This window comes from Cervus elaphus, chromosome 26 (assembly GCF_910594005.1).
Source record: "Cervus elaphus chromosome 26, mCerEla1.1, whole genome shotgun sequence".
NCBI lineage: Eukaryota > Metazoa > Chordata > Mammalia > Artiodactyla > Cervidae > Cervus > Cervus elaphus.
The window spans coordinates 9,541,067-9,563,176 of record NC_057840.1 but is presented as its reverse complement, the minus strand read 5'-3'; the positions used below and the strand labels follow the sequence as shown (position 1 = coordinate 9,563,176).

Genomic DNA, 22,110 nt, shown 5'->3' with positions numbered 1-22,110 from the left:
TGGAACCAGTCTGTTGTTCCATGTCCAGTTCTAACTGTTGCTTCCTGACCTGCATACAGGTTTCTCAAGAGGCAGGTCAGGTGGTCTGGTATTCCCATCTCTTTCAGAATTTTCCACAGTTTATTGTGATCCACACAGTCAAAGGCTTTGGCATAGTCAATAAAGCAGAAATAGATGTTTTTCTGGAACTCTCTTAGCCCTGCTGCGTCCAGGGAATGAAACCCACCCTTGGCCCCGCCCCACCATGACGCAGGCGCACGTGACGCGCGCCGGCGCGCGCTGTTTCCGGAAGTCGCCCCCGCGGTCTCTGCCGTGGCTGCCAGCGCTGTCGCCGCGCGGAACTTCGGGAGTGGAACGGTCGAGGCGGGCCCGGGCGGGGCCGGAGGCCTGGCCACTCCGCAGAATGGAGATAATCAGGAGCAGTGCGTGTCCGCTGTACACCTCCCTGCGTCCTCGGGGCACTTCCTCACCCGGCCTGCTAGGCCCTCACCGCGGCAGGTCTACTTGACCCGGCCTGGGGCAGAGGCAGTCCCCTCAGGGGTTTGCTCCCCTTTTGCGCTTCTTGGGGCCTTGTTCGCCTTTGGCCCGTGCACCCCTCGGGGCTTATATCCCTCCGGTCTGTGCACCCCTTAGGGACTTGTCCTCTCATCCCAGGATCCTTGGCAGCTCCCCTTCCCTCCTTCCCTATCCCCCTAGTAACCCGTGGGCAGAAAGCCAGGCCACCAGTTCTGAGCCTCTTCTCGGTTTCTCCGCAGATTTTCAGAGTAATCTCCACAAAGTGTACCAGGCTATAGAGGAGGCCGACTTCTTCGCCATCGATGGGGAGTTTTCAGGTATCCCTCGCTTGCAAGCTCGAGGCTGGCACCCTGCAGTGCATAGCCAAGCCTCCTCCTGCCCGCCACCCCCACCCCCCACCCCCGCGCCCTCCTGACCCCTGGCCTGGGCTTATACCTGCTGGTCGCTCCTCCCTGTTTGAGTTTTCTGGGTCAGGTTGCATGAGTCTCCACGTTTCCTCTTAAACGTTTCAAAAGCACGAAAGAGGTGCGGTGGGTTTCCTGATTGGGTTTGTGGTTGTTCGAACTCTGAGGGTTGCAGATAAGAGACTATGCTTTTGATGCTGCTTAAAAACAGCTGGACAGGTGTGGGACAGCGCTGGAGAGTTAGGGTCAGGCCTTTTTTGATGTGTGGTGAAATACACATAGCATAAAATGTATCCTTTTAACCATTTTTAAGTGGTTTTAAAGTTAAGTGAGACTGTAACACTGGAGTGCCACCATCCCCACCGTCCATCTCCACAGAACTTTTTCATCTTCCAGGACTGAAACTCTACACATTGAACAGTAATTCCCAGCTCCTCCCTCCCCTCTGCCTCTAGCAATCATTGTTTCTGTCTCTATGAATTTGACTAGTTTAGACATTTGCTCTAAGAGGGCTCATACAAGATTTGTGCTTTGTGGCTGACTTTAGGGTTGGACTTCTGCAAATAAATGAGGGTATTCCTTTAGGCATTAGTGAACGTGTTCACTGCCTGCCTTGGCGTGGGTGTACACATGTATCTAGTACTTAGATTAGTGTAACTAACAGTTATAATTGCAAGGTTCTTTTTTTTCTTTTGGATCAGAGATATCCAATTTTTGGTAAAGATAGCCGTTTTTGCTACAAGTTGTGCTTGTTTCAAAGACTTCAGCTCTTTCTAAAGGAATCCATGCTGGGCATAACTTTGTTTTTACTGGGCATAATCCATTACTGGATTATAATTGCTTAATTATATACATATAGTTATATAAATAATGGTATAGAATTATAATTACTGAATTATGATCAACCAATTATGTCAGTTTCAAGTGTATAACACTGATTTGGTATTTTTATACATTATGGATTGATTACCTCGCTAAGTCTAGTTACCATTTGTTACCATACAAAGTTCTTGTCAGCTATATTATTGGCTATATTCTCTGTGCTGTGACTGACTTATTTTATAAGTGAAAGTTTGTACCTCTTAAACTCCTTTACCTATTTGCCCCCCCCCCCAAACTCCCCTCCTTCACTCTGGCAACCATCAGTTTACTCTCTGTATCAATAAGTCTCTTTCTGTTTCTTTTCTTTTCTTTTTTTTTTAAGATTTTATCAGTAAATGAAATCATCAGTATTTGCCTTTCTTTGTCTGACTTATTTCACTCACTTAGCATAGTACCTTCTAGGTCCATCCATATTACAAGGTTGTTTTTTTTTTTTTTTTTCTTTTTTATGGTTGAATAATATTTCTTTACACAAATTCTTTGCAATCCCATGGACTGGAGCCCGTCAGGCTCCTCTATCCGTGGAATCCTCTAAGCAAGAATACTGGAGTGGGTAGCGATTCCCTTCTCCAGGGGATCTTCTCAACCCCTGGTCTGCCACATTGCAGGCAGATTCTTTACCATCTGAGCCATCAGGGAAGCCCCATGTATGCATATATATGCATGTATACACACACATGCACACATACTCACACACATTTATAGCATCTTTACATATGTATAGAATCTTTATCTTTTCATTTATCCTTGGACACTTAAGTTACTTCTATCTTTGCTATTTTAAGTAATGCTGTAGTGACCTAGGGATGTATATATCTTTTTCAGTTAGAATTATTGAAGAAAAAATAATTTTTGTTTTCTTCTGATGAATATCCAGAAGTGGAATTGCTGGATCATATGTTAGTTCTATTTTTAATATTTCGAGGAAGCTTTATACTGTTTTCTATAGTGCCTGCACCAATTGACATTCCCGCCAACAGTACATGATAGTTTTCTTTTCTCCACATCCTTGCCAACATTTGTTATTTCTTGTGTTTTTGAGAATGGCCATTCTGACAGATGTGAGGTGGTATCTCAAGATTGCTGTGGTTGTTCGGGGTCTTTTGTGGTTCTATACAAATTTTAGGATTATTTGTTTAGTTCTGTGAAAAATGCCGTAGGTATTTTGATAGAGATTGCATTGAATCTATAGATTGTTTTGGGTAATATGGGCATTTTAACAGTATTAATTCCTCCAGTTCATGAGCATTTCTGTTTTTCATGTTTTCTTCAATTGCTTTCACCAGTGTCTTATAATTCTCAGAGGACAGGTCTTTCACCTTGGTTAAATATAGTCCTAGGTGTTTTATTCTTTTTGATGCAATTGTCAGTGGGATCGTTTTTATAATTTCTCTTTTTGATGGTTTGTTATTAGTGTATAGAAATTTACAGTGGATTTCTGAATATTAATTTTGTATCCTGCAACTCTGCTGAATTCATTTATTAGTTCTAATAATTTTTTGGTGAGATATCTATAGGGTTTTCTTTATTTGAAATCTGTTTTAGATACTGAAACTGTCCATTCTCAAATTGAAACATTTGTATCTCTGAATTCTCTATTACAGGGTTTGGCTTGTTAGCCTGCGAAATTCATGCTAATTTTGAAAAAGTGAAATAAAGAGCACTTCCAGTTAGTTTTAATTCATAAAAATAAGAAATTATAGAGCCATTGAGTAGTTGACTGACATTTTCTGTTAGCATTTACGAATAGGTTAAAATTTTTTTTCTTAAAATCTAGGAATCAGCGATGGACCTTCAGTCACCGCATTAACAAATGGTTTTGACACTGCAGAAGAAAGGTATCAGAAGCTTAAAAAGGTAAGTGGGTGTGCTAGAAAATCTCATTTTTTTTTCCCATGTTGGTCTTGCATATGTTAAATTATAGAGGAATAAAATTGTCAAGCTTGCTTATTAACTTCTCAACCCCAGCTATGAATTGATATTTAGTGGTATTTAAAACAACAGCAAAAATAATTGTTTGCTGGAAAACATTTTGGGGAAGGTTTAGTATTTTCATTGTTAATTTCATTTACAGGAAATATGATGTGGTTATTTTAATCATTTGGAAATAGGTTTACTATGATGCTCTGGATGATGCATAAGTGCTTAGTTGGGAAAAATAGTAAGAAATATTCATAAATTAATAATGCTCCTGATAGATAATCTATAATCGGTTTGGATCAGAAGTATTCTGCCAAAGTCAAGTAGAATAATCAGAAAACCTACCTGATTGCAAATACTGTTGCTCATGTCGACTATACAGCATTGTTTTGACAGATATTTTATTTCCCTTTTCCAGCATTCCATGGACTTTTTGCTGTTTCAGTTTGGCCTTTGCACTTTTAAGTATGACTACACAGATTCAAAGTAGGTTGTTTTAACAAGTGGTGGGAATTCTTTTGTCATGGCATAATATAACACCCTAAGTCTCCTTTTATCTTATTTTCCCCAGGTATATAACGAAGTCTTTTAACTTCTACGTTTTCCCGAAACCCTTCAATAGATCCTCACCAGATGTCAAATTTGTTTGTCAGGTTAGTAGTATAACTGAGTTGTTGTTCCTTTTTTTTCTGTTACGAATCCCTGATGAAGCTGTGTGGAAACGTGGAATCAGAATTCTCTTTAAAATTTGGTTCTATGACCAACTTTGCACTTCGGGCAAATCACTTTACCTCACTGACCTTCAGTTTTTGGATTATAAATAAATTATACTCTCATCTTTCCTTTGACCTGAGAGTGAGTTAAGGAATAAGATGTAAGAGACAGGCAGAGGGACATGGGAACATGAACTTTATTATAAGTAGAGCTGAATTTGAGACCATGACTTCGTACTGTGGCTCTTTGGGGGATGTTTTTTATTGTCTTACCCCTGAACTGAACCTACAGATTAGGACCTGCAGGTTTTTTTCCCAACCCCATTTTCACTGCACGCCTCTTCAAGGGTAGACCTTTATTTTCTGGAGGAGCAGAGTATGTGTGTATGCTCTTTGAAAAGAGCAAACCTAAAAGAGAAAGTGAAAGTATAGTCACTCAATTGTGTCTGACTCTTTGCAACCCCATGAACATAGCTCCCAGGGTCCTTAGTCCATGGGATTCTTCAGACAAGAATACTGGAGTGGGTTGCTGTGCCCTCCTCCAGGGGATCTTCCCAACCCAGGGATCGATCCCAGGTCTCCTGCATCGCAGGCAGATTCTTTACTGTCTGAGCCACTAGGGAACCCAGAAGGGGCTAAGTTACATGTGCTCGGTTTCTTTTCCCAAGCTTACCAGTTAGGAAAGAGGGTAGAAAAAGACCACTGGTGCCTCCTGAGGAGGAAAGGGCTGACTTTATGAGCCAAGGTGAGGATTCAGGGAGGGTCCCCTTTAGAACAGCCAGTTCAGAGTTGTAGCTGATCTGGTGGACATTCGGTGAATGTCAGCTTCCCCTTTCTGCTCTCTTAATAATCTGATTAACGAATAAGGAGATCATTGATCTCTATTGATAAGGACAGTGTGAATTAGTGTCTATCATATGGATATGTGATGAAACCTGAGTTTTGGTCTTCTCTTCCTTATAATCTTATGTCTGAGCTTCTCTCCCTGGAGTAACATTAGTTCCTTTGAGTCTTCCCATCTGTCCCTTTTCCTGCATCTAAGTAGTACTGCAGTTAAGAAAGCCTGGAGGGTAGGCTTCTGAGTGATTGAGTCATGTCAGATTCTCTCTGTAATAAGGCAGGATGTAAACAAATGAAGCAGCATTCATTGTATGTCAGGAGCTGGAGAGAAGGTAATTTTACTCTTGTATCCAGTATTTTTCTTAAATTAGCAGATAAACCATAGTTGATATTTCTTTACTTTGCAATAAGCTCAGTTCAGTTGCTCAGTCATGTCTGACTCTTTGCAACCCCATGGACTGCCACACGTGAGGCCTCCCTGTCTATCACCAACTCCTGGAGTTTACTGAAACTCATGTCCATTGAGTCGGTGATGCCATCCAACCGTCTCATCCTCATTTAACAGCTATTTACCAGTCACATGAGTATAGAATACTTCATTAAATGGTATTTGTAAATTTTCTCTGAGAAAGATAGGTTCAGTTTGGACATTTGTATGGATGTAGTTTTCCAGTGGTAGCAGGAAAAGACAGTTCCTTAAAGTGGATTCCATGGTTTTAGCCAGGAATTAATCAAATGCACACAGTGGCAGTGAGACATCTTAGGGATGACAGTATGTTCTAAAAGACCAACACAAACACAACTGGAGACAGGTCGGAAGAACCCTACCCATCACACAAAATCATCCTGTGACTACACCTGGAACACTTCATGCAGTCCTGATAGCCAGCCACTCCTTAAAAAAAGGAAAAACATCATAGACTTGAAGACAGGCCAGAGATTAATGGGCTCAAATGGTGCAGTTCTCTGTTCTGGAAAAACAAAGGCAGGGAAGAGGTTGAGACTCAGTAAGTAAACTTGGCAATTGTATGGATAAGGTAAATGATAGTATCTTTGGATTTTTTTCTGGTCCTCCATCTAAGGTGGATTTTGTCTTGTTTAAAAATCTATGCCTGCAGCAGAGTCGCGTCTTTAAAGGAACTTAGCTTCTAGAGTCGGCGAGTAGGGTGAAGATTGTGTCTAGTGAAAAATTGATCTTGAAAAGCTTTTATTATCCTTAAAGCAGGGAAAATTGGGGGGCAAGACAACTTTCTGTGCTGTGTGAAAACTAAGTATCTGTACACACAGTGAGCCACGCACACTAGGCAGGATGTGGAGGAATGACGCCCTGAGAGCCATGCACACGCCTGCAGCGCGTGCCCGTCCAGGTGAATTGCAAGGCGTCTTCATTGTCTTCACTTCCTGTTTCTTCTGTTCTTCTTTTTTCTGCCTGAACATCTGTAGTGGAGTTCATGGAAGAAAATACATACATGGCCGTGAAAAGTCAAAACACTGCTGCTGTCTATAGAGTAAAAAATGTTGTTTTTAAATCCCCTCTTCCCCCATGCCACTTCTTTCCCCATTTCACTCCTTTTGTGCCATATATACATATGCTCCTGTGTTTACATATATATACACACACACACACACACAAACACAGTTTTAGTTTTTTGCTTTAATATACACAGAATCATAACATTCATATTTTAAATAACTTGCATTTTCCATTTAACACAATGTCTTCATATTTCATAATACAGGTGTATTATAATTTATCTAATTGGAATTGGAAAGTTTTCCAGTGGCTCCCTATTTTAAACAGTGCTATAGTCAGTGTCCATGTGCATGTGTCTTGGTTGTATATAGGAAATTTTTTTTTTTTTGCCGAATCAACATATGTTTTTAAGCTATTTTTTAAATTTATTTTTAATCGGACGATAGTTGCTTTACAATGCTGTGTTGGTTTCTGCCGTACAATAACATGAATTAGTCATAAGTGTATATATGTCCCCTCACTCTTGCACCTCCCTCCCCTTCCTCCCCCACCCCATCCCACCTCTCCAGGTTGTCACAGACTAAGTTTCAAGTTGAACTCCAGGAATGTTTTATAGGATAGCTTTCCTATGAGGGGAATTGATGAGTCATAGAACTTATAGATTTAAAATTTTGATAGATGCCTCAAATTGTCCTCTCTAATATCTATGCTCATCTTTTGAATCCTGAAAATGATACATTTAGAACAAACCAAAGATAGTGTTTAGTATATTATAAATAAAGTTTGTTGGTTTGAAGTGTTTTCTCTTTATTATGGTAAAAAAAAAATCCATAACCTAAAATTTACCATTTTAAGAGGCTTTAAATTCAGGGGCATAGAGTACATTTTTTTTTTGCAGTCTAAAGAGTATTATTTGAGTAGAAAATAAATAGCTTGAAAAAGGGGATGCGTGATCTCTGACTCTGATTTTTAAAGAAGAAAGTTAGGATGGAGTCTAGTGATAGGAGGGGTAAAAACGCCTTTCCATAAGCCATCTTTTGTTGTCTCTGTCAGTGATGGGTATTAGGGGAGCAGAGTTAAGAGTACTCAGGCATGGAAGGTAGAGGGGCTTGTGGCCCAAGTCAGAAGGCACTGGGTCTTATTTCAGAACAGGATGAACAAGGAAGATATAGGGGAAATGGTTGCTTATTTCACATCACAGAAAACCTGGACATGATAGAAAATGATGTGTCTGTATCTGTGTGTGTGTGTGCATGCATGCACATACCCATGTATATTTGACTAGGTTGCTCATAGTTTAAAAGAACTGGTGTCAAGTAATAAAGATACATAAAGTACATAAAAGTATATATAATATATAAAACCTTTTAACCTAAGATTAAAAATAAGTAAGTGAAAAATTGGAAGAAAAGAAAAATGAGGGTGTGATTACTGTGTTATGATTAGAACACAGAATTCATGCCAAAGAAAGTCTTACCTGCTTGTCTCTGAGCTTCCTACCAGCCAAGACAAGGGGGAAACACACGGTCAGTTCTGTGGTCCAAAGGATCAAAATGGACCAGGACTTAGGACCAGTTCAGCTTTCCTCAGATTAGAGACCCCAAGACATTTCCCTTTCTGTTATCATGGTATTTGTCGCTCAGTCATGTCTGACTCTTTGTGACCCCATGGACTGTAGCCTGCCAGACTCCATGGAATTCTCCAGGCAAGAATACTGGAGTGGGTAGCCATTCCCTTTTCCAGGGGATCTTCCTGACCCAGGGATTGAACCCAGGTCTCCTTAATTGCAGGCAGATTCTTTATCATCTGAGCCACCAGGGAAGCCCTCTGTGTAGACGACGTTGTCTTCAGCAGCATCTCTAAAGTGGATATGGTAATGAGCTTATTGGAACTGGCAGAGCATCCTCAGTCTAGACTGATGGTGTAACATCAAGTGCGACTGAGGAAGGGCTGCTCTATAAAGGGTCAGATTTAACTGTTCTACCTTCAGTTACTTCAGGAATGTCCAACTCTTTGAGACCCCATCGACTGCAGCATGCCAGGCTTCCCTGTCCATCACCAACTCATGGAGCTTGCTCAAACTCATGTCCATCGAGTCGTGATGCCATCCAGCCATCTCATCCTCTGTTGTCCCCTTCTCTTCCTGTCTTCAATCTTTCCCAGCATCAGGGTCTTTTCCAGTGAGTCAGTTCTTCGTATCAGGTGGCCAAAGCATTGGAGTTTCAGCTTCAGCATTAGTCCTTCCAGTGAATATTCAGGACTGAATTCCTTTCAAATGGACTGGTTGGATCTCCCTTGGACTTGCTGTTCAAGGGACTCTCAAGAGTCTTCTCCAGCACCACAGTTCAAAAGCATCAATTCTTTGGCACTCAGCTTTCTTTGTAGTCCAATTCTTACATCCATACCTGACTACTGGAAAAACCATAGCTTTGAATAGATGGAACTTTGTTGGCAAAGTAACGTCTCTGTCTTTTATTTTATTTATTTATTTATTTTACATCTCTGCCTTTTAATATGCTGTCTAAATTAGCCATAACTTTTCTTCCAAGGAGCAAGTGTCTTTTAATTGGCTGCAGTTATCATCTACAGTGATTTTGGAGTCCAAAATCATGGGACTGGATGCCATGATCTTCGTTTTTTGAATGTTGAGTTTTAAGCCAGCTTTTTCACTTCTCTCTTTCACTTTCATCAGGAGGCTCTTTAGTTTCTTTTTAGTATGTTAAAAAGCAGAGATATTACTTTGCCAACAAAGGTCCGTCTGGTCAAAGCTGTGGTTTTTCCAGTAGTCATGTATGTTTGTGAGAGTTGGTCTATAAAGAAAGCTGAGCACTGAAGAATTGATGCTTTAGAACTGTAGTGTTGGATAAGACTCTTGAGAACCCCTTGGACAGCAAGGAGATCCAGCCAGTCCATCCGAAAGGAAATCAGTCCTGAATATTCATTGGAAGGACTGATGCTGAAGTTGAAACTTGAATACTTTGGCCACCTGAAGTGAAGAACTGACTTATTGGAAAAGACCCTGATTCTGGGAAAGATAGAAGCGGGGAGGAGAAGGGGATGACAGAGGATGAGATGGTTGGATGGTATTGCTGACTCAATGGACACGAGTTTGAGTAAACCCCAGGAGTTGTTGCTGGACAGGGTGGCCTGGTGTCCTGCAGTCCATGGGGCTGCAAAGTCGGATATGACTGAGTGACAGAACTGAATTGAACTGAACACAGTCAAAGGCTTTGGTGTTATCAATAAAGCAGAAGTAGATGTTTTTCTGGAATTCTCTTGCTTTTTAGATGATCCAACAGATGTTGGCTATTTGATCTCTGGTTCTGCTGCCTTTTCTAAGTCCGGCTTGAACATCTGGAAGTTCATGGTTCACATACTGTTGAAGCCTGGCTTGGAGAATTTTGAGCATTACTTTGCTAGCGTGTGAGATGAGTGCAATTGTGCGGTAGTTTGAATATTCTTTGGTATTGTCCTTCTTTGGGATCGGAATGAAAACTGACCTTTTCCAGTCCTGTGGTCACTGCTGAGTTTTCCAAATTTGCTGGCATAATGAGTGCAGCACTTTCACACATAATCTTTTAGGATTTGAACTAGCTCAACTGGAATTCCATCACCTCCACTAGCTTTGTTCGTAGTGATGCTTCCTGAGGACCACTTGACATCACGAATTCTAGGATGTTTGGCTCTAGGTGTGTGATCACACCATCGTGGTTATCTGGGTCATGAAGATATTTTCTGTATAGTTCTTCTGTGTATTTTTGCCACCTCTTTTTAATATCTTCTGCTTCTGTTAGGTCTGTACCATTTCTGTCTTTTACTGTGCCCATCATTGAATGAAATATTCCCTTGGTATCTCTAATTTTCTTGAAGAGATCTCTAGTCTTTACCATTCTATTGTTTTCCTCTATTTCTTTGCATTGATCACTGAGGAAGGCTTTCTTATCTCTCCTTCCTATTCTTTGGAACTCTGCATTCAAATGGGAATATCTTTCCTTTTCTCCTTTACCTTTAGCTTCTCTTCTTTTCTCAGCTATCTGTAAGACCTCCTCAGACAACCATTTTGCCTTTTTGCATTTCTTTTTCTTGGGGATGGTCTTGATCACTGTCTTCTGTACATGTTACAAACCTCTGTCCATAGTTCTTCAGGCTTTCTGTCTGTCAGATCTAATCCCTTGAATCTATTTGTCACTTCTAGTGTATAATCGTAAGGGATTTGATTTAGGTCATACATGAATGGTCTAGTGGTTTTCCCTACTTTCTTCAATTTAAGTCTGAATTTGGCAATAAGGAGTTCATGATCTGAGCCACAGTTGGTTCCTGGTCTTGTTTTTGGTGACTGTTATAGAGCCTCTCCTGGGCTTGCCGGTGGCTCAGTAAAGTGTCTGCCTGCAGTGTGGGAGACCCGGGTTCGATCCCTGGGTTGGGAAGATCCCCTGGAGAAGGAAATGGCAACCCATTCCAGTACTCTTGCCTGGAAAATTCCATGGACTGAGAAGCCTGGTGGGCTACAGTCCATTGGGTTGCAAAGAGTCAGACACAACTGAGCGACTTTGCTTTCACTTTCTTTCATAGATCCTCTCCATCTTTGGCTGCAAAGAATATAATCAGTGTGATTTTGCTGTTGACCATCTGGTGATGTCCGTGTGTAGAGTCTTCTCTTGTGTTGTTGGAAGAGGGTATTTGCTATGACCAGTGTGTTCTCTTGGCAAAACTCTATTAGCCTTTGCCCTGCTTCATTTTGTACTCCAAGGCCAAATTTGCCTGTTACTCGAGGTTTCTCTTGACTTCCTACTTTTGCATTCCAGTCCCCTATGATGAAAAGGACATCTTTTTTGAGTGTTAGTTCTAGAATGTCTTGTAGGTCTTTATAGAACCATTCAACTTCAGCTTCTTCAGCATTACTGGCATAGATTGGATTATTGTGTTATTGAATGGTTTTCTTTGGAAATGAACAGAGATCATTCTGTCGTTTTTGAGATTGCACTCAAGTACTGCATTTCAGACTCTTGTTGACAGTGAGGGCTACTCCATGTCTTCTAAGGGATTCTTGCCCACAGTAGTATATATAATTGTCATCTGAATTAAATTCACCCATTCCAGTCTGTTTTAGTTCACTGATTACTAAAATGTCACTGTTCCCTCTTGCCATCTCCTGTTTGACCACTTGTAATTTACCTTAATTCATGGACCTAACAGTCCAGATTCCTATGCAGTATTGCTCTTTATAGCATCAGACTTTACTTCCATCACCAGACACATCCACAACTGGGCATTGTTTTCTCTTTGGCTCAGTCTCTTCATTCTTTCTGAAGTTATTTCTCCACTTCTCTCCAGTAGCATATTGGACACCTACCGACCTGGGAATTTCATTTTTCAGTGTCATGTATCTTTTTCTGTTTTCATACTGTCCATGGGGTTCTCAAGGCAAGAAATTAGAGTGGTTTGCCATTCCCTTCAGTGGACCACGTTTTGTCAGAATGCTCCACCATGACCCTTGCGTCTTGGGTGGCCCTGCACAGAGTGGCTCATGGTTTCATTGAGTTAGACAAGGCGGTTCTGACTTAAAACGAAAATAAAATTAGAGAAGCTCAGTGAAGTTTCCCACCTTCAGTCAGTTGAGTAAGGACTTTGTGAAAATGTTCCCATTCTTGTGTATAATTACTTACTTGATATTTTTTCTACATTTACGTATATATTTTGACTTTGAGATATGTGTTTAGTAAGTCTCTTTACTGGGAATTTTTCTGTACTATGATGTTGAATGTAAAGAACATCCAGTTAAGATTTTGGGCTTCCAGAATCTAAGTTGAAGTGAATATTGATACCTTATAATTTGCACATTTTTTCCCTTAAATTTGAACCTGGGGTGAGATAATAGAAATACATTTAATTTTTATTCAGCAGTTTCCTGCCTCTTGGGAGAATATATGTTCACCAAGTAAGATTTTCTTAAATGTTGGGTAACAAAGGATATTTGTCTTACAAACTATAAGGGAAAAGCCCAGATAGTTGAAGTGAATGAATGGACAGTTCAGCAGCCGTGGAGTAGAAGCCCCTTGTTCTCTGACCCGTGGCATGCTACCCCCTTGCCTGGTTGCCTTCGTTTACTCCCCAGAGTTCTTTCTCTGCTTATGTTCACACACCTGCCATGAACATCACTGAAATGCATGTTCTATTTATCTTGTTTCAGAGCTCAAGCATTGACTTTCTAGCAAGCCAAGGATTTGATTTTAATAAGGTTTTTCGCAACGGTAAGATTACACGTGACCTCTCTTCAGAGCTTGTAAATCTGGACTCGGTTGAGAATTATCTCTCTGTGCGTACTGTCTGAGACAGGGTCTCGGATTTCCATTCCAGCCTGTGCAGCCGTTAGAGTTTTTATTGTGCCCCGCTGTTGAAGGCCTGGTCCAGCATGAGTGGCACAGGAGAGGCGCTGCTGCCTCCTTTAGCTCTGATGAGGCCTCTCGAGCCCCCAGAGTCGTTGGGTGGGGCTTGTGCTGTCACTGGTGTGACTCAGTCGCCTGGCAGACTCCCTGTGGGGTATGTGTCCCTGTTGTCTTCCACTGAGACAAGTGGTCCAGTGTCGCATTTTCATAATCGGCCATGTTTCAGTAATACTGCGATGGTCTTTGGAAGAAAAAATTCAGTTCTGATGGCTAACTTGCTGGGTGATGTGCTGACCAGCAACCTGGTGGGGTGGGGGGACCAAGTCCGAGTCCTTGTCCCCAGCGTAGGGCATGATCCCTCAGAGAGGTGATTGTTAAATATTTAATTAATGAACACTGGACGTTCAAGCACATCAGAGTGGTTTTTTTTTTCCTCCATTCATTTACTTCCCTAAAAGTGCCTGGGAAAGCCTCTGTCGTTCCCAGCAGTATTAAGTGCCTGCTGCTCTAAGGTCAGTAGCTACTTTTCACTTAATTATTCTTGTAAACTGCTTTCTTTCCCATGGTGGATGTGTTACTGAGTGAGGTAGGGAAGGAGATATTTCTCAGCAAAGGTTCCAGAACATAGACTTCAGCTACAATCTCTTTCCCTCAGCATGATCTCCTTGTAGGGTCTTTAGGACCATGTCATGTTGGTTGTTTAATTGCTTCAGTGGTGCTGCATCCTCATATCTACTGGTGCTTTTGATATTTGGAAATGCTAAAAAAATTTTTGAATCCAAACTGCTTAACCTAGTGGGTAAACCTGCTGGGTAACACAATTTGGGTATAACAAAGTAATTTTATTTCCTGTGGCTCATGCTTGACTCTAAAAGCCACTATAAAATACAAATTCCACATATAGTTAGAGTACTATGATGGAATGTGTGCAGTTTTTTTTTTTTTTTTTTTTGGCATGTGGGATCTTAGTTCCCTGACCAAGGATCGAACTCGTGCCCCCTGCATTGGAAGCATGGAGTCTTAACCGCTGGACCATCTGGGAAGTCTTATTGCAGAAATGTTTTGAAGGAACTACTTTAACCAGATTCCTATGAATGTGTAATTTCCAGCCTGATGGTTTTATTTTCATAGAAGGAGAGAAACAGCTTCATGAAGGATGCTTCATTTTCTAGTTTTGTAGTCAGACCTTGAAGTATTTTAGTCACAACTGCATCAGGGCTCCCAGGCCATCTGTTATTACTGAGACTCTTATCCCTGTGCTTTAAATCTGACCCGGACCTTTATTCCTCTTCCTTATTAAATCTTTGCACTCTAGGGTTTGCACATGCTAGACCCTTTCCTCCTGGCAGCCTCCTTGGACATACCTCTGACTTCCTTGTCTGAAGTGGAACCAGGTGACTGCCGTCACCATTCTCCCAAGCACAGATGGTTTCAGCTGTCTATGCAGCTGGGCGGTAGGCCTTCCACCTCAGTCCAGCTGAGTTCTTCTCAGGAGCCACGGCTCTTCCCAGGGCTGTGTAACCAGCTCTGCCGTCCCCCTTCTGCTGACGTCCTGGGTGTGATAGAACTGGGATTCTAGTGCAGGCTGTCTAACACCTGAATTTATGCTCTTTAACCTCCAGGTGGAATCTGCATTCCTGCAAATGTTCCCCTCTCTTCACCCCAGCCTCAATTATTTTAGGTTCTGTTTGCAAGGACACCAGAAGCCTAGACTTTGGCTCATCTTTCTCTCTATTCCTACCTCTCTCCTCCTTCTGGGTTACTCCAGCATCCACATGGAGCACCTGCAAAAGCTCTGTCGTGTCTACTCCCAGGGGGTCAGCAGTCCTCGCTTCTGCCTCCCCTTAGCTGTCCACTCCCTTAGTGGCATCATGGGTCTTATCAGGAGGAACTGTGCCCACCTCCATCATTTCTCCTTGACAGCGCCTCCTCTCGTCCTTCACATCCACTTGGCTACCTCATTTCAGCAGTTGGTTGATCTCCATTGCTTTCTCACTGTCAGTTACCTCCTACTGTCTGGTCTTAACTTCGCTCCTTGTCCGCCTGGTCCATTATTATCCTTTCTTCTTCCTCTTGCTCCTCTCCACATATTGAACTCGTCTAGCTAAGTCCCAGCCTTAGTTGGTTCTGATCACTCACTTTCTCTCTTCCTGAGCATCTGAGTATTGCAGTAAAATGGAACATACCTGAGCTCATTTGTCACTTTAAATGCATGAGCACAAGCATCAAGTAAGGACTCCATCATGCTCAGAAATCCTACTTTTCTGACTTAGAAATTCCCTTTCTGACTTTCTACGATATCAGTATTTTTACTTTCTCTCTCCAGGCCTCCCTCTCAGCTGCTGGTCATGACTCAATGAAAATAGAAGCCAGCAGGCAAGAGCCAGTTTGTGTTCTTACCACCAGACCCACAGGTCTCCCCGCCGAGCCTGGGCCCAGCCTTTTCACAGGTGTTCCTTAGAAGGCTAGTCCCTCCCTCTGTGTCAGGCACTGGCCCTTCCAGTTTGCCCTTCTGTCTGCTGGATGTTTTCCCTTCTCTGCTGATCATTCCATCAACCTTTGTAAACATTCTTTTAGTGTTGCTGCTGCTGCTGCTAAGTCACTTCAGTCGTGTCTGACTCTGTGTGACCCCATAGATGGCAGCCCAACAGGCTGCCCCATCCCTGGGATTCTCCAGGCAAGAACACTGGAGTGGGTTGCCGTTTCCTTCTCCAATGCATGGAAGTGAAAAGTGAAAGTGAAGTTGCTCAGTCATGTCCGACTCTTTGCGACCCCATGGACTGCAGCCTACCAGGCTCCTCCATCCATGGGATTTTCCAGGCAAGAGTACTGGAGTGGGGTGCCATTGCGTTCTTCGTCTTTTAGTGCAGAGCTCCTTAATCTAGTCCAGAGGCTGCTTTCCTGCTATAGAGTGAGTTCTGGAGTCTGAATCTGGGGAAGGTGGTGATGAGTTGACATCTATATTTTGTCTAACCTTGAACTGAATTTGTTCATTTCTTCTGTTAGGAATGTAGGCAACAACCCAGCCACCTTAGCAGTAGCAGGAAGTTTGTCCTCAGTGAAATCCTAGGTATCTTCAAGTGGCATTTTTGTTGTGGCAGATATCTTGAATATTGTTTACCTTCGCCAGTACTTTGAAATTACCATCATTAATTCACCTGCCAGTAGGTCTTTTAAAAAAAATATTTATGTATTTAATTTACTTATTTGGCTGCACCAGGTCTTAGTTGCAGCGCTTGGAATCTTCGATCTTTGTTGCAGCATGTGAACTCTCAGTTATGGCATGCCAGATCTAGTTCCCTGACTAAGGATTGAACCCGGGCCCCCTACATTGGAAGCGCAGAGTCTTAGGACCAGTGGGGAAGTGCCTGCCGTTAGGTCTTCTTATTTAATGTGTTGACCAGGAAGCTGGTATCTTACATTACTATATCATAGATATAAAAAAAGTTCTTGGTAACTATTTCAGTATAATTACTTTCCTTTATAATCTTGTGTATTTTATTTTATGCATTTGAAAACGTCATTTTGAGGTGGGGCCTGTAGATTTCACCCGACCACCAAAGGAGTAGGTGGCACGTGAAGATGAATCACGCCCGTGGGGATCTGTCTGTCTCAGAATAACACTGACCAAGCACACCCGCCCCTCACTTGGTTCCACATCCCCAGCGCCACTTCTGGCCTGCGATGCTCCCACTCAGAGGAAAGCATCTTGAATGAGGGGCTTGCGCTTGCCATTCCTGCCTCTTCCCCTCTAGTTTTCTCTTTACCCACCTGAGCCCGTTTGCTGTCCGCAGCCCTCCTTGGACTTGAGGTCGGGTCAGACTGCCAGGATCTCACACCTTGTGGATCCTTCTTTGTCCTCACTCCGCCTTTGGCGGAATTTGACTGGGTCGATTGCTCCCTCCTCCCCTGGACACTCTCCCCTGGCTTTTAGACTCTTCGTTCTGTGCTTTTCCTCCTGCCTCCCTCTGAACTTCTCCCCATTCTGACTGTTTCGTCTCCTCTGGCTTCAATGTTAGTCTCATATATTCCATGGTTTTATTTACTTTTTATTATTAAATTCTTATTTTGAAATAATCTCAGACTTTATAAATGTTGCCAAAATACCTCAGAGAATTCCTGGTACCTGCCCTCCAGTTTCCTGAATGTTGGCATTATACTGTTTGCCTTGTCATCCTTTCTCTCATTACATGCTTGTGTATAATTTTTTCCCCCCAAACCATTTTAGAGTAAGTTCCAAACATGACATTTCTTTATTCTAACTACTTCAGTGTGCATTTTCCTAAAAACAAGTACCTTCTCTTACACAGTACAGTAATCCAAATTAGGAAATGGATGTTGCTCTAGTACTGTTACCTCATTTACAAACCTAATGTATATAAGTTTTGCTACTTAGAGTAAAAGAGAAAAACAACTTCTCCCCATCCAGATTCACTCTGGGCTCACACACTGCATTTAAGCTGTCATATCTCTTTGCTCTTTTACAATCCAGAACAATTTCTCAGTCTGTCTTTGATTTGAGTACCTTGACAGTATTTTGTAGCGGAGGCTAGTTTGTGGCATGCCCCTCGATTGGGACTTTTTTGATGTTTCCTCAGCCAAGTCCAGTACTCTTGCCTGGAGAATCCCATGGACGGAGGAGTCTGGTAGGCTACAGTCCATGGGGTCGCTAAGAGTTGGACATGACCGAGCGACTTCACTTTGACTTTTCACTTCCATGCATTGGAGAAGGAAATGGCAACCCACTCCAGTGTTCTTGCCTGGAGAATCCCAGGGACGGGAGAGCCTGGTGGGCTGCCGTCTATGGGGACGCACAGAGTCGGACACGACTGAAGCGACTTAGCAGCAGCAGCCAAGTCCAGAGGCATCGATTCGTCTCGGGCAGAGACACTGCAGATGCGTGCTGCTCAGTACATCATATCAGGAGAACGTGACACCAGTGAGCCGAGTTACTGATGATTATCGCTCTTCTGTTTACTTTTAGAAAAACACACGTACAGTACGTCATCTGTTAACCAATTCTAAGTATACAGTTGGCTGGTATTAAGTACATGCATATTGTTGTGCAGCTTTTGGTGTTTGGAATGTTGATCAGACTTCTTCAATTAGGTTTAGCATCCACTGATGAGTCTTGCTTGAGACAGTTATTACTGCTGACAAATGATGATTTTCTAACTTCATCATTGGTTCCACAGTTTGTTAACTGTCCCATGACTTGTAATGCCCCCCTTTATCCTGATGACACCTGAATTTGTATCTCAGCACCTTTCTCCTAAGCTTTAGCCTTTTATTTGTAGCTCTTCATTTATATGTACATCCCTAGATGATTTAATATGTCCAGGAGGTAGCTTTTGGCTTTATTGGGACAACTGTGTCCATTTATTTTACTCACTGTGTGTGGCTGTTTTCATGTTACAAAGATGTTGAGATCTCATGTTGCCATAGAGATCTCCATATGGCCCATAAGCCTAAAATGTTTCTTGTTTGTCTCTTTAAGGAAAGGTGTACTGATCTCTGATCTAAGCGGTTATCTCCTGCCTGGACAACCACAGTGAACAGTTCCTTCTGGCTGACCTCCCTACTTCAGTTCTCATAGAAGTCCAGATGGTCTTTTAAAAACATGGAGCAGGGCTTCCGTGCTGGTCTAGTGGTTAAGAATCTGTCTTGCAATGCACATGGGTTTGATCCCTGGTCCAGGAAGATTCCATATGCAGTAGGGCAGCTAGCCCGTACATCACAGCTACTGAACCTGAGTGAGCTCTAGAGCCTGTGCCCGCCATAGCTAGAGAGTAGCCCCTGCTGTCTGCAACTGGAGAAAGCCCGTGCGCAGCAGCAAAGACCCAGTGCAGCCAAAAATAAATAAGTAAATAATTTTTAAAAAGTACATGAAAATAACGGAGCAGATAATGTGATTATTGTGCTTAAAGCCTTGCAACAGCATCCCGTTGTCCTTAGAATAAGTAAATTCTTACCGTGGCCTCTAAGGGCCCGTGTAATCCTGCCCCATCCTCTGCAGCCTGACATTATTCCGTTCTCCTGCTTACAGCTTCCTTCTCTGGAACTGTTTCTGGAACAGTCCAAGCCATTTCTGTCCTCTGGGCATTTATGTCTGTTCCCTGCCTGAAATACTCTTCCCCCAGTTCCTGCGTGTCTGATCCATGCTCACCTTTTGGGTCCTCCTGCCTGGTGGCCTTCTTTGGTCATCCTAAGGTTGTTCCCTTCACTACAGAGCAGGACGCATCTACCTTGTTCATCATTAGCTCACCGGCACCTGGTATGGTGCCTGGCACAGTGTACATGCCAAATTACAATTTATTGAGAGATGAATGAACGAATGAGCACATGGAGTGAATGAAATAAGACACATACATTTCAAAATCACTTGCTGTTTCCATTGATTTTTTTTTTTTTTGAGCTGTAGTCAAATATGGTCTTTCCCAAGTATTTTAGACTCTGTGGTTTGTTACAAAATTTTTTATGATAAACAGTGACTTCTGCTAATACACACTTTTAAAAATTCTGTTCAGGAATTCCGTACTTAAATCAGGAAGAAGAAAGACAGTTAAGAGAGCAGTATGATGAGAAGCGTTTGCAGTCCAACGGCGCAGGTGCTCTGTCCTACACGTCTCCTAACACTTCAAAGTGTCCCGTGACAATTCCTGACGATCAGAAGAAGTTTATTGACCAAGTAGTGTAAGTTCCTAAACTGAAAGCAGACGTGCGATGAGACGTGTGTCTTGGGGCAGGATCGATGCCTGTATCTCAGGCTTGTGATACCCACACACAGCGCACACAGAGGGTGATGTGAGGGCAGGATTTAATTGTGGCATACCTGAGTTTGTGTTATATGTTGTTCAATCGCTGAGTTGTGTCCGTCTCTTTGCGACCCCATGGACTGCAGCATGCCAGGCTTTTCTGTCTTTCACTGTCTCCTGAAGTTTGCTCAGACTCATGTCCATTGAGTTGGTGATGCCATCCAACCATCTGCTGTCAATTGTAAATGGAGTTTTGTGTACTGTGCGCAGAATTGCCATGTGTCACCAGGCCTGAGACTGCCTTGGCAAGGGGGCAGACCTCTTGTGTGGACCACAGGCCTGACAGCCACTGTTCCCCCAGAGGCAGAGGCCCATCCAGATATTGCAACATATCTGTGTTTTTTTTTTTTCTGTTGTGGTGAAGTTCTGACAAGCAAATGTGCCACGGGAGGAGCGTCTGGTTTTGCTTAGTTTAGTTATCAGTATAACTGCTGACTCATTGGAAAAGACCCTGATGTTGGGAAAGATTAAAGGTAGAAGGAGAAGAGGGTGACAGAGGATGAGATGGTTGAATGGCATTACTGATTCAATGGACATGAACTTGGGCAAACTCTGAGAGATGGTGAGGGAGAGGGAAGCCTGGCATGCTGCAGTCCATGTTGTTGAGACGTGGACATAACCTGGCGACTGAACAACAGACTACTTGGCGACTGAATAACAAAACTACTTGACTAGGAAAGTAAAAATGTAAATCACTTGTATCAATGAATCCTTGAGAAGTTGTCACTGACTCATTAATAACAATGACAAAAAGAATCTGCCAAAGTAAAGTATTTTAAGCCTTACTGAACTAAAAAGTTATGATTTGGTAAAATTACATTGTCATATGTTACTGCTTTTGAGTATGGTGGTTCTTTTGATTGATGACTTCGTTCCTTAATGATGCTGATGGTCATATTTTTATTCTAATTCTTCAGAAAGAAAATAGAAGATTTATTACAAAGTGAAGAGGACAAGAACTTGGATTTAGAGCCATGTACTGGGTCAGTTGCCTTGAATATTTTCACTTGTTCTTTTTTGGGAAAGGTAGATGATTTCTGGCATGTGCTCTTCTTGGTCTCTTAAAAACATTCATAAATAGTCTTTTTATTATAGGTATGTTCCCAAGATTTCAGCACTAACTTTAGTGTTAACGCAGTGGGGAGCATGGTATATTGAGACACTGAATGAGTGCTTTGTCCTGTCCTGGAGGGAAGAAAACTGTTATGCACCTCTGCTTTAAGACATGCTCAAGAGTGCGTAATTATTGTAGCCTTGATGTGTGCTTCATACAGAAAGACTTCAGAAGAGCCAGAGTCCATTGTTAGGCTATTTCTGTCCTTTTCATTTCTCTCTGCAGTAAAAAGCATCGGTGTTTCAGAGTCAGTAATTGAAACAGCCTGCTTTCCTTCCTTCTCCTTTGTGACTAGCTTCAACAGAAGTGTTTTAATGCATCTGTCTACTTAAAATTCTGTTCATACAGCCACAGGAGGTAATATTTTGGTTTGATAAGGACTTCTGCCTCTTTTATAAAGGCAGTATAATAATAGCAGTGATAAAGAGCATTTTCAATTCATTAGTTCTCTTGGAGAAGGGAATGGCTACTTCAGTATTCTGGCCTGGAGAATTCCATGAACTGTTCCATGGGGTCGCAAAGAGTTGGACATGACGGAGCGACTTTCACTTTCACGTTCAGTTCATTGATTCGGCTGTGTCGGGACACAGTTGTGGCACACGGGCTTGTCTCGCAGCTTGTGTGGTGTGTGGACTGAGTTGCCCCTTGGCATATAGGATCTTAGTTCCCCGACTAGGGATCAAACCCGAGTCCTGTCCATTGAAAAGTGGATTCTTAACCACTGGACCACCAGGGAAGTCCCAGTAAAGAGCATTTTGATGAAGAAAGGTGGTGAGGAATCCTCCCACCTCAAGCATCCTCTCTGTTCTTTTTTGCATGTTAACTGTCACTTCTAATGAAGCCTCTTTTAAAACTTATGTGGTCTTTCCCAACCAGTGCTTGGTCAGTTTGAATTTTGCTTCAATGATTGCAAATTAATACCTTTTCATTTGTTTTCGTAGGTTCCAAAGAAAACTGATTTATCAGACTTTGAGCTGGAAGTAAGTGTTTATATTATACATGAGGGCTCTGTGAGGGACCCAGGATTAAAAAATTAAAAGCAGTTT

At 42.3% G+C, this 22,110-nt stretch overlaps 1 pseudogene; it reads left to right on the top strand.

The window, feature by feature from the left end:
* Positions 1-388: 388 nt before the first annotated feature.
* LOC122684184 overlaps positions 389-22,110 on the top strand; it is a 193,482-nt pseudogene continuing 171,760 nt past the window's right edge.